Below are 13,859 nucleotides of genomic sequence, written 5' to 3'. Positions count from 1 at the left end.
TAATGTTGCTCCACTAGATGGAACCACACCACTTGCTTTATTGGTAGCGGATTGAGTTTTGTTTTGTTTTGTTTTTTCTTTTCTTCTCAGAAATCTATGCTTATTTAAATCTTTATCAGTTGAGCCTTTCACACAAAAGAAATACCGAGCAAGCTCTAGCTGTTTTTTTTTTCTTTTTCAAGGCAAGTGTACTTGAATTCAGGCCTACAAGGACAAAGGTTGCTGCTTCATTAATAGGCAGTTGAGGACTTCTGCAATCTGTGAGGTGCTCAGAAAAATGCTCCATTTAATTAATTCTTAAAGGAAAATTCTGTATTGTTGCATTAAGTGACATTACATGAACGTTAGTTTTTCATTAGAGGAAAATTAATACCCAAAAGGAGAACATTAAATTGCTTGCCTGCTGTAATTTTTAAATAAGTATAAGCAGACACTGAATAAGAATGAAGAAAGTATACTAATGAGTTTGGCAGGAGTCCCTCTTGCTGTATCGTATTAATGAATTAATTTCTCTTTAGACTTAATAGGCTGTGTTTTATATAGTTCTTCCGTGGAGCTGAATGGCATTTATTACTTCAGTGTAGGCACTACTGCTGAAGAGGCTGCTTTCCCAGGCCTGTTTTACCCAGCAAATAAGGTAGCAAATATTGTTTCCTATCCTTAAACATCCATAACACTCACACACCCCAAAATAGAACATTATTTAATAGAACTACCGTATATACTCGAGTATAGGTCGATCCGAATATAAGCCGAGGCACCTAATTTTACCACAAAAACTGGAAAAGTTATTGACTCGAGTATAAGCCTAGGGTGGGAAATGCAGCAGCTACCGGTAAATTTCAAAAATAAAATAGATACCAATAATGTTTTTGAATATTTATTTCAAAGAAAAACAGTAAACTAGCTCTGTAAGTGGAAAAGAGGGTCAATAAAAACAATATGGTATCAACAATAACTTTAAAAGTACAAAAACCTTAGCTCATTCAGCAACCAAGCTAAAACACGAGTTAAAATCCTTCAAAACTCATAGGCTCATAATATACATTCTACCAGTGTCCTGCCTGTGCCCATTGAATATACAGCCTGTCCTGTGTCCATTAATTACAGCCTGCCATTGCCTATTGAATAACATATACAGCCTGCCTGTGCCCATTAAATATACAGTAGCCATTGTAAAAATTTGCTCTGGATAACAAATTATTATCACACAATACCGGTGTATTCAATGAAATACTTCACTCACCTCATCTCCATGCAGTTTAAATTCATCTCCCTGGAACACTAAGTTCTCTTTTATTTGCTAAACTGTTGGACTCCTACAGTAGCATGCAGCTTCATTTTCAGACTTTGCTCTATTGAATGATGCCAAATAAAACTTAAAAAAGAGGAGATTTCTGCAAAGTTTGTCCAAATGTATGCATGTACAACATACCTGTGTTAAAAATTCTTCTCTGACACACACCACACAACACACACACACCCACACACACACACCACACACACTTATTCTTGGTTATCCCAAAGGGCCACAAAAGCATCCCATTGCCACTGTTGCTTTCAGCATGTTACATTCCACCATGGATATCTTTAAAGAAAGAATTTGAAACTATAAAGGATGTGCTGTCCAATTTCTTAAATGAATTATATTTGGTGTAAATAAAATGAACCCTGAAACAATTACGTTGGCCATTGATGTGTTTGACCCTTCCCTTGGGCTCAGCTTGGTCATCTCCTACAGCTATCAGTCTTTTGCATACGTGGATACCAAAAGAACAGTTTACAGATAATCCTTATTTAGTGAACATAACTGGGACTAGTATCTTGGTCATTAAATGGTTGTTAAATGAAACTGTGACTGGGCTGAGGATCCTATTCAGTTTTCCTTTGCTTTACAGGTCTTTTTCACCATCATTATAGCTGCAAACAAAACAATCACTAAACAAGGCAGCAGATACAAGGGGGTAATTCAGTCCACCTCATCCCTTTGTAAAACACCCCCACCCCCAGCCGCTCTGTGAAACACCCCCCAACCCCAGCCGCTCCTCAGCCCCACCCGTTCCCAGACACCTGATGAGTCAGCACTATTTTCCCAAATGGGGACAGCGCACCCAACGCTTAGGTAGTCCGAGAAGAAGCGGGGAAGGGCCCCACTTCTTCTTCTTTCCACCCCACCTCCGCAGAAGGAAAACTCAAAGCATCACGGCGATCCCGGGAAAAAGAGGCGAGCCGGGGAGCGGCGGCATTTCTCTCCCTCTCCCTCTCTTTGCCGCGACCTGCTGCCGGCAGGCAACAAGGACGGCCACCCACGCCGCAGATCCACGTCCAGCAGGGAGGAGGAGGGGGAGGGGGGGGGGAAAAAAGGGGGAAAAACCCAAAAGGAGGGAAACCCACCCACCTGTCAGCCACGGGAGAAAGGAAGTCGGCGAGCAGAGAAAAGACGGGGAAAAGGAAGCTCGGCGGGTGAAATGCGGTCCCCGCCAGGATCTCACCTCGCCCTCTTAGCCTCCCACCTTGACACATGCACGCACACGCACCCTCCGCCTAGCCCGCCAGAACATTCCCGGGTGGGAACAGCCGGGGGTGGGGGAAGAGAGAGAGAGAGAGACGCGATCGCGTTCCCGGCAGTCCAGAGCAGGAGGCGCTTTTTTCCAAAAATAAACACCGTGGATCATCTATCTCAGTGTTCTCCACCTTGGAGACTTGAAAGTGTGTGGACTTCAACTCCCAGAATTCTGGGAGTTGAAGTCCACATATTTTCAAGTCTTCAAGGTGGAGAAACACTGATCTATCTAATTAATATAATTAGTTATAATTAGTTGGGAGGGAAAAGCGCTTGGTGCAAAGAAGGACTTTCTTTCAACCAGCGGAACCCCCTGGCGCAATCGGGCTGCGATTGGCGGCCGTCCTTGCTACAATCCGCGCCGAGCTCTGATGAGGGGGAAATTAGATTCCGGCTGATGCGGCAGGGGCTGCGCTGGTGGGGAGGTGGAGGGGATGGGACTTGGAGTCCTACCATCTTGGCGAGTGGGGAGTCTCATCCCACCCCGCCCCGCCCGTCCCCGCCAGCGCAGCCAGGCTGCGATCGGCGGCCGTCCTTGCTACAATCCGCGCCGCCCACCTCATCAATGGGGTAAAGTCCTTACGTCCAGCTCTGATGCGGGCGTAAGGAAAGTCCTCTCTTTCCCCCTCATCAGAACACAAGCCCGGGAAGCGAGTGGAAGTTCTCTGCGCGACTGAAACGGAAGCCACGGCAGGAGAGTGAGGCTGCTGCCGGCCATTTCACCTCGCGCAGAGAACTTCCACTGGGTCCTGAAATGGAGGAGAAAAAGGGGCGCCCCTTTTCTCCTCCATTTGGGCAAATTTTTCACTGACTCGAGTATAAGCCGAGGCAGCTTTTTTCAGCCCAAAAAGTGGGCTGAAAAACTCGGCCTATACTCGAGTATATACGGTAAATCTAAGGCTTGGTCTTTGCTTGCATCTAACCATGGCATAAAGGTATTTAGGGGATATCCTTTTCATTTCTTTGATTCCCCCCCATAGCATTACTTTCATTTCATGCCCACCAGAGAGACGGGAGAAAGTCATCAGGGGCTGTGCTGCTATTAAAGTACCATGTCTTATTAATAAGGAAGACTTATTTTCTTTTGACCCCGGAAATAAGCACTTGGCCTTATTTTTGGGGAGATTTTATTATTTTTGAGGTGCAGGAGGCGGCAAGCATGGTCACCTCATGGCTGCTGCTGTGTTGCAATATTTTGGGGGAGCTTCAGGGCCGGATTTTCCTATAGGCTAACTAGGCTTCACCCTAGCGCCTCAAGATCAAGAGGGGCCTACATTAAAATTGTTAGCAAAATTAAAATTACACTATTCTAAAAACAGTGAACACTAAAACCGAAAATAAGGAGAAATTCTACGCATATGACTAATAAACAAACATAAAAATGTATTGGTTAAGATCGTTCCAGCGCCACAGCAGTTGGGGAGCCCACCCACGTTCCTGGCACCGGCGGTCGGGCGAGAGGCGCGGCCGCTGCCAGTAGCCGCCCCGTCGACGCGGAGCCCAACAGCGGCCAGGCAGGTGAGGGCGAGGGGGCCGAGCCAGGCAGCTGAGCACAGCAGGGGAGGCGGCTGGCGCGCTGCCTTTGCCGCAGAGCAGAGCCGCCCTCCGTCGGGAGGCCAGCTATATATTGATATATATTGATATATCACAGTAATGATGTATTTTATTGTCTCTCATGTAATTTACAAACTTAAAAATGGGAGGTGAAAGGGCCTCATAAGTGGAATAGCCTAGGGCCTCTTTTCATCTAAATCCGGCCCTGGGGTGAGGGCTTTTTACCGCATGCGCTCAAAACCCCGATTTGGCTTATTATCCGGGGAGGTCTTATTTTCAGGGAAACAGGGTAGTATTTCCCTCATTATTCCAACCCACTTAAGGTGGGCCTGAACATGTGTAAAATATGTCAGATTTCAGCACCCATCACTTCAGAAGCAAAGTCTGGTGACTAGAAGTGTTGCAGTTAGAAACCAAGTGACATTGATTGGCTCTTCCATGATGTCACATACCCATCCCGTACTATACCTGAGCAGCTCCTTGTGCCAAATTCTGCTCTTGTTTCCTTAAAAAGCTGCACCAAAATGAGCCTCTATCTTGGTGGTCCATCAGATATATGTGGTAGTTTTGCATGCCAGTGCGAGCTTTATTAGTTTTGTGAAAGACTGAAACAGTTTAACAGTGAAATGTAATAGAATTGTCTAGGGCAAGGGTTGCCAATCCCTGGGCCGTGAGCTGTTCACAACCAAGCTACAGAAGCAGCAGCTGAGGGCACGCAAGCATCAGCAGTGGGATTCACTTACCTTTCCTACCGGTTCGCAAATGTGAGCACATGCCACATTTGTGCATGTGCACCGCCTTCTGCACATGCACAGTGCTCACTCATTACGTTGGGGTGGGTGGGCGGAGCCTCCCGCAGCCACCGCTACCAGTTCGCCCAAACCAGAGAGAAGTGGGTGGGCGGAGCCTCCCGCAGCCACCGCTACCAGTTCGCCCAAACCAGAGAGAACCGGCTGAATACCACCTCTGGCATGCATCCCCCGCATGAGTAGCAGTTGAAGGCGTATGCCCAATGCTTACACAAATGGAGCTGTGCCTTCACTAGTTGCTTGCAAGGAGTCATCCCCTCTCTTCCCCCCCCACCTGTCCGCAAAAGCAGAAAGGTTGGGGAACTCTCATCTAGGAAGATAAAATTCCCACCCTCCCTTCCCATTGTCAGTATACCTAGGACAATAGGGAAATTCCAACCTCAGAGCATTTTAGTACAGGAGTGAGGATTCCTCTGCATGGCTCTAATCATACTTTCCCTCATTTCAAAGAAAGCTGTGAAAACCCCTATGGAAATGAAGCAATTTACTGTAGATAATATCACATAGATAATTTGCTGCTATTAAAATAACTGAGATGTAAAAGTATTTAAATTGGACCTTAGATCAAGCCTACAAACCATTTAAAAACTCCATCATTTCAATTTCAAACTAATAAATGATTTTTAAGCATATTCTGATGTTTTATGAAAAGGCGCGTCACTTTTTCCCCCCAAACAGTACAGAAAAGGCTTGTAAAATATTATCTTTGTTTCTTCTGGTTGGTTAGTTGGTTGGTTGGCTGGTTTATTGGAGGTTGTTGGCTTGTTTGGAAAGCTACATAATGCCACATAATAGCAATAGCAATAGCTCTTAGATTTATATACCGCTTCACAGTATTTTTATAGCCCTCTCTAAGCAGTTTACAGAGTCAGCCTCTTGCCCCCAACAATCTGAGTCCTCATTTTACTGACCTCGGAAGGATGGAAAGCTGAGTTAACCTTGAGCCAGTGAGATTCGATCTGCCAAATTGCAGGCAGCCGGCAGGCAGCAGAAGCAGCCTGTAGTACTTCACTCTAACCATTGCACCACAGCAGCTCACTCAATCAACTTTCTTGAAGATGATTTTTCAGCCATGACATGTGTGAAGAATGAAGACACAGCACATTCAGTCAACATACAGAACCTGATTACTGGATTAATTACTTTCTGAGTTTTTATAACACCTTTGTTCACGAACCAATTAATGAGGAGGGGATCTAACATCAGATTAAATAACTAAGGAAGGATACTTAGCATGCTGTGCAAATTTGTAGCTGTTCTGGTTTGCAGCCACTGAAGATAATGTCTGTGTGCCACATCTAAGATTCATTGACTATCAAATGAATTAGAAGAAGGCATAAATAATCATTTAATCTCCAAGACCATGCTTGCCCACCCATTTGGTGACCTCTCATTGCCACTAAATTATATATCTTTAATTGCAATATTATTAAATATACAGTAACTAGTCATGTTCATTGAACCTAATCAAGTTAATTTGATTTTAGTCCCACACCTATTTGTTCCTCTCTATAGGTTTAGAGAATTGGCAGCATAGGATCTGTTATCCCCCATTTTTCTCATCCCCTGTGTCAGTCCTGCAGTTATATTTCTTTCAGGATTTTTGGCCTGCCACACTCTCTATTATTGTCCTATGCTGTTTCAATAGTGTAGTAGTTGGGAGGGGGGAATAGAAAGGAGTAGAATTGTGGAATGTGTTGTTGTCATTCTTTTCTAGAAGCCCAAGGTCATCTTTTGTCTCCATACCTCTGCACCTGATCGGAACCAGCTGGGATGAGATGCCAGTGTGGCCGAAGAAGATTGGACCATGTGATGGATTTATGGAGGTGGGGATAAGATCATGAACTTTCAACTGGGTGAAATCCCAGGAAGTTTTAGAATTGGGATTTCCACAGTTTGTTGCCAACATGTCTGTCTTATTAAATTGGAACTTTAAGGATAGCCCCGCCTTGGATTCTGATTTAATTCTGCATGATATTTGGAACGCTGACACCCTCTTATCCTGGGGTTGTTTTGATGGCCACAGCAGCAGCAGCTGGAAGGGAAGAGGAGTTAGAGAGGCTTTTTGATATTGGGGTGAGCTCCCATTCCTGCTCCAGCTATTGCCAACCTACAAGTTTGAAAGCATGCAAATGCAAGTAGATAAATAGGTACCACTTCAGTGGGAAGGTAATAGCGTTCTGTACACCTTGGCATATAGTCATGCCAGCCATATGGTCATGGAAGCCTCTTCAGACAACACTGACTCTCTGGACTAGGAAATGTTGATGAAACACACACCACACACACACACACACACAGTTTAGAGATGTCTTACCTTCCGAATTACTGATTGGGAAGGAAAACAGCTGAGGCATGGCAATCCACTCTGTAGCGTGACTCAACTGAATAGATAAAGGTACAATATTTTTTGGAGTGTAAGGCGCACCTTTTCCCCCCAAAAAGAAGGTAAAAATCTGGGTGTGTCTTATACACAGAATACAGCATTTCTGGCCTCCTGAAATCCCCACCCCCTTTACAAAAATTGATATGCAGAGGGTTCACAAAAATGGGTCCTTTTTTGCAAAAAAACAAGGCATGCATAGGCTTTGGGAGGCCTGCAAAGTGCTCCTGGGGGATGGGAAGGGCAAAAACAAGCGAAAAAACAGGACTTATTTTTTGCTTGTTTTTGCCCCACCACCACCGCCACCGCCTCCAGGAGCACTCTACAAGCCTCCCAAAGCCTTGTTTTTTTGCAAAAAAGGGCCCATTTTTGTGAAAAATAGGCCATTTTGCTTGTTTTCCCCCCCAGCCCCAGGAGCACTTTGCAGATCTCTCAAACTCTCTGCATGCCCCATTTTCCACAAAAAATGAGGCATGCAGAGGGTTTGGGAGACCTGCAGAGTGCAAAAAACGTTTTTTTTTTAAAAAATTACGACTTCAAAATCTTGGTGCGTCTATACTCCAGGGCATCTTATAGTCCGGAAATATGGTAGGTAAAGCTCAGGAGTGGGTGAGCGAGCCCACTGCTACTGGAGTGCTCCCAGCTGATCTTCAGAGCTACCAGTTCTCCTGAACCAGTCCGAATCGGTAGAATCCCACCCCTGTTCCTTTCCCACAGAGAAAGGAGGGGGAAATGGCGGCCCCCTTCCCCAAAGCTGCCTATGGTGTTTGGCAAAGAAAAGCCTCAGGGGCTCCTCCCCCTGCCAGCTCCATGGTGAAGGGACCAGGCAGGGCGGAAGCAGATGTGGATGAAGAAACGTAGCTACAACCTTGTGAGAAAACCACAGGTGGCTCCATGACGGGGTGCTCCACGGAGAAACTGTTCATGTCTTCTTCGCTGGCAGAACTGGAAACATTGTGAAGGAGAGACAGACCACCAACAGCCACCTAATGAAGCTTGGGCATTTCTGCCAGCCATCGTAGAATGGAGCAATTCTCTCCCTTCCAACCTTCAGTGGCCTATTCTTTGCACAGTAGGGTGAAATTAACACTGGGTGTTCCATCAATGAAAATGGGAATAGGGCTGTTATAATTTGTCCAGTGATGGAGAACATTAACCATTGTTTTCTTGATAAGTCTTCTCTTTATCAGGCTTCTCCAACCAAATGCCTGACAAATGTGTTGCAACTGGAATTCTCAGAATTGAGCCCCTTGGCCACTGACTCGTTTTTATGCTGGTTGCAGTGTCCTGGGGTCATGTGATCGCCTTTTGCAAAACTGTCAAATGAGTCCCTTTCTGATAAGCAAGATCAATGGCGAAGCCAGATTCACTTAACAACCCTAACAATTGTAGCGATACAGATGTGTAAGATGGGCCATTTTTACACACCCGCGTAATGTTTAACAGTATGGATTTCTCTGTATTCTAATCATCTCCCTCCTTCATTGCCACCAGTGAGGATTTTAATAGAATCTAGCTTCTCCATTGCGTCTCCTTGAAGGAAGTGGAAACTACAAATTAATAATAATGTGGGAAAGGCAATTACGGGCAAGCCTTGACTTACGATGGATCTCCCAGGGTTACTTATGACCCAGATTCAAAGTTCTGACAATTGCCCCCCCCCCCCCGGTCACGTGACCACACTTCAAGCACTCGGCAACATGGCCAAAAGTTATGACTGTGATAATCTGGTTCCACTACAGTCACAACTCGAGGACTACCTGCAAATATTTACGGTAAGTTGCCAACCTAACTCAAGTCCAAGGGTGCCCTCTACTACAGATCACCCTTGATTTACAACAGTTCATTTAGTGAACTTTCGATCTTTACAGTGGCATTGAAAAAAGTGACTTGGGATCATTTTTTTTTTTTAATTATATTAAATGTTTTATTCATTTTCATTTTCAATTTTGTACATTCACTTATATACGGGATATTTGAATAATAATAATATAATAGTAAGAAGAAAAAAAACCCAACCTAAACACAACTCATAAACCCAACCTATCACTTCATAACCCCTTCTTCTCCCCCTCCAACTTTCCTTTCTCCCTCCAACGATCACCCCTCCTACTTCCCTTTCCCCTCCTATCTTCCTTTCTCACCTCCTCACCCTCCTTCCCCTCTCATCCTCCTTACATTCCCTCTTCTCCCTCCTTACTTCTCCCTCTTCCTTTCCTCTACTTCTCACTATGGTGCATTTTCTCTATTCCTTACGCCAAAAAGAAAAAAGAAAGGAAAAAAGCAATAAGAAAAAAAAAGAGAAAATAAAAGAAAAGATAAGGAACAACAGTATACAAGTGTATCTTCTTATTCTATATATTGAAACTATATCTCCACCCACCCACCCACCCCCAATGAACCCCCCCTCCCTAACCCCCTCCGACTTCCCAGGTCACACACCCGGCATAGTTCAGTACCATTCACCTTCAAAATATCTTATTAACAATAATAATGAAAATAAAATAAAAAAAACACTCCGAAAAAGAAAAAAAAACAAAAACAAAAAAGTAAATAAAAAAAAATTGAAAATCTTTGCATTATGCTCAGCCTCCCATCCTTCTTAAAATTTAAACAGTGTGAATCATTCCATTTATATTTTGTCCTCGTCCCTTACTTCTTTGATATTTACCCCCATCTTCCTGTAGACTCTCCAGATAGCCTTTCTTAACCTTATATTCAAATATTAGTTTATACAAAAATCAATTATCTTTCATGCTTTCGCTACTCATCTTCCTATCCTTCGTTTCACGTCTCCATTCCTCCCAAGCCCAAATTGCATAAGATTAGGATCTCGTTCTTCACTTTAAAATCCTGAGCTTTTTATGTTATACTTCAAACATGTAAATTCGTAAAATGGTGTGCCCAAAATCCATACCAGTTCGTTCAATCCCAGATCCCTTCATCAATATCCCGCTCCACCTCCTTTCTGCCCACTCTTCCCAACTCCATTCATCCCAAACCGCAATTCAAATAAATCTTAGTCCCCGCTTTCCTCACAGAAAACACTTCATGCGCAGTTTGGGATTGAAATTCAAATAAGTCTTGTAAAAGTCCCGTATAATATCTGTCTAGAATAAGCAATGCTTCTTTCCATTCCTCATCAGTACACAGCTTTGCCATTTCATACCAACAGAAATCCTAAAGTTTTAATCAGTCCAAAAGCTTAGAAAGTATTTTAAAGACGTCGCTGGTCTATATTCTTTACTCTTCTGCCCTTCCGGAAAGAAAAGGCAACCCTCTGCCTATAACCACGTGTCCCGCTGCTTTGAGAATATGACTGAATCCTCAGTTTCCGCTCTTCTGCCTCTCCAGTAGGGGGAGAACAACTCCCTCCTTCTTGTAACCAAGTGACTTGCTGCTTATCTTTCCTTCACCTGTCCTTCCGCGTTTCCAAGTGAGTCAAGAAGCCCCGCCTTCAGAGTTTTATAATAAAAGTCCCGAGCTTCCGAAACAGAATTAATACGAAATCTTGATTTCAAATGTAACTGTGATTCCAACTGGAGCTTCCCATTTATACTTTATTTGACGATTTCTAAGTTCTTGGGTTAAAAAAGTATAACCTCTCCTTGCTTGCAGCATCTGGAGCGGGATCTCTTTAAAGACAAACAAATCATGGCCATCGATTCGTAGCCTGTTATTGTAAAATTTTTGAGTAATCGCATTTCTGGATTCTCTTGTGAAAAAGTATATAATTATGTCTCTTGGAAGCTGTCGTTGCTCTGCTACACGCGAATTCTGGCGATAGATTTTTCGAATATTCCAATCAAAATTGAGTCCCGGACCTCCCACCGCTTGGCTGAAAGCTTCTACAAACGTCTGTTTCAAGTTCTCTCCTTTCTTTTCGGGCAGTCCTCTAACTCTTATTGCAGACGCCTTTCTGTTATAATTTATCATTGTAAGTTGTGTTTGAGTATCTGTAATCTCTTGTTGTAAAGCTTGGATATTAGAAGTCAAATTAAAATTAGCCCCCTCCAAGTTTCCAATTTCGTCTCCATTTCTTCAATATAATCTGTTAAAGTAGACGTGACTTCAAACATATTCGCATTTATCTGGGCAATTTGGTCTGTATTTTATCGCATAAATCCAACACAAATTCTTAATTTCTTTTCTAAAGTCATTAATATTTGAAAGAGAAGCTCCTGTGTCAAGAATCTCCAGTAGATGGCGTAGGAGACAAAGGCAGCGATTTGTAACAAGTTCTTTAAGCACGAGGGGGGAGGATTTTTTTGCCTGTTTAGACCTGGGAGACATTATAGATAAAATCTGAGAATAACAGATAAACAGTGTCTTCAGCTAGTCAGTTCTCCATAGATTATTTGTAGATTTTGCTCATTAATGAGTAGCGGTCTCCGGGGAAATAAAGCCAGTTAATTACGTCATCAATCACCAACACAGTAAAAACGCCATTTTGTATCCCAATTGCGCAGAGAAGTTCAAAGGAAGAACAAGGCTGGTGTTTAGATAGTTAAAAAAAAAAACACATCACAGAAGTGAGACCCGATCGTATTATCTTAAAAACAATTTATCATTGTCCTGAGTGTGGGAGTCGGCTGTCTAGGGCTGCAAAAAGGCAGCTGCGAAGAACTGGCGGAGATAAGAGCTCAGTTACGCTGGAACTATTCTCTGTTCGCAGCCCAAAAAAAAAGGGAAAAGGGCTGTGAACTACGAATAAATCCTAACACCTGAGCTTCTGCCTGTCCCTTTCTGCCAGAAAGGGATGATATCTATTGATCTTAATTAGATATACAAACCAGAACTCTAAGAGGGGCTCCGTTGAGCTCCTCGGCGACAGGCTCCTCCCACAGGAAAGTCGGGATCATTTTTCACACTTAGGATTGCCGCAGCATCCCCACAGTCATGTGATCAAAATTCAGACCCTTTGTGACTGACGCACATTTATGATGATGTAGGGTCCCAAGGGTCATGTCATCACCTTTTGCAAAATTGTAAAATAAGTCCCTTTCTGACGAGCAAAGTTGGTGGGGAAGCCAGATTCACTTATCAGCCATGTGTAATTAAGATATACTTTTACTAAAGCCAAGTGGTTACAGGATAAAACAAAGCTGGATCTGAATATTCCTGCACAATGCTTGCCTTTTCCCTCTTCTCCCAGGCCCTCCCCCTCTTGACCAGTCCACGAGTCTCCAATAATATTCGAATTTGGTGTTTTGGTAACAGGTTTAAGATTTGGCATTTCTTTGGTGAAGTTTCGCTCTCGGGTTGGTTCCAGTTTGGGACCTCCAGTTCCTGTCATCCTATCATCCCTCCTCCCTACATCCCCAATCTCCTCCCTCCCGGCGCTTTAAGGCAGGATGCCAGCAAAGCAAAGCAGCTGAAGCATTTACAAGGGCAGATCTGACTGACACATTCTCAGTCCCAGGAAGAAGAAAAGGAAGGAGTGCTAGGTATACCCTGTCTTGGGCTTTCTCTCTTTTTAAAATTAATTTTTGTTTAATATATATTTTTGCACTATAAAAACAAGACATATCTTTAAAAAAGAAAGCATAAAGAAAAGTGAAAGAAAATCTGAGAAGCAACTAAGAAAGAAAAGGAAAAAAGACAGAAAGGAAAGTGAAAGAAAGAAATCAAGGGGTAGCTTCTTTTGTTCTTTATGGTTATAAATGGATTATATTTATCTTCTCTTTCTGAGGTTACATAAGGGCTCCCTTCTTTCCAGATTCTACTTTTTCTAATCATCAAACTCATAAATCACCAGTTTCATTCCACCACCACCACCCCTTGTTTTCAACAAAAACTCCATAAGGGATTTCCAGTCACTAACAAGGTGGATGCCCTGGGTAGCTTGACAGTGAGATAGATAGCAAATCAATCAATCAATCAATCGTTCCCCTAATCAAAACAAGTCAATTTTGCTACCTCTTCAAATTCTGTCATTTAAATAGGCAAAAAATGTCTTCCAGAACTTCTTTCTAATTATCTATCTATTAGTCCCAACAAGAAAAATTCTTTTCAGCTGAATATTAATCTTTACATAAACTATACATATTTGAACTCGAATTTTTACCTTTACCTTTTTTTTTAACCAAGCTTCACCAAGCATAATAAAATTATCCTTCATATTGTTGAAGAAATGTCCTTCTGGGTTCGGCTCCAAGTGGGGAAAAAGACACTGGAGACATGGAGCTGCTTGGAAAGATGGTTTTAATGGTGGACAGGACCACATGCCTTGAGTCCTGAACAGAAAAGGTGATCACATGCTTCAATGTTGGTGGAGAAAAAGAGAAGGCAGGGCTGAGATGCTGAGTCCCTGGTTTTATGCCCTCTCTGGCCTTTGATCTTGATCTTGTATTCTGATGGTTGTCAGACTCCCATGGGGCTGTGCAGGGGCAACTCTCTAGGCTGTGTTTTGAATCCAGGTTTGGTTGACTTCTCAGATGCCATGTGGTGAATTACGTAAAGGGCCAATATATCATGCCTTAATCCCATCTCCCTGGAGCTGAAGGGAAGAACTCTTTATTATGTAAAGGGACTGGCTTGGCCTTCTTAA

This window comes from Thamnophis elegans, chromosome 1, assembly GCF_009769535.1.
Source record: "Thamnophis elegans isolate rThaEle1 chromosome 1, rThaEle1.pri, whole genome shotgun sequence".
Taxonomy (NCBI): Eukaryota; Metazoa; Chordata; class Lepidosauria; order Squamata; family Colubridae; genus Thamnophis; species Thamnophis elegans.
The sequence above is the reverse complement of the archived record's forward strand: the minus strand, read 5'-3'. Positions refer to the sequence as shown.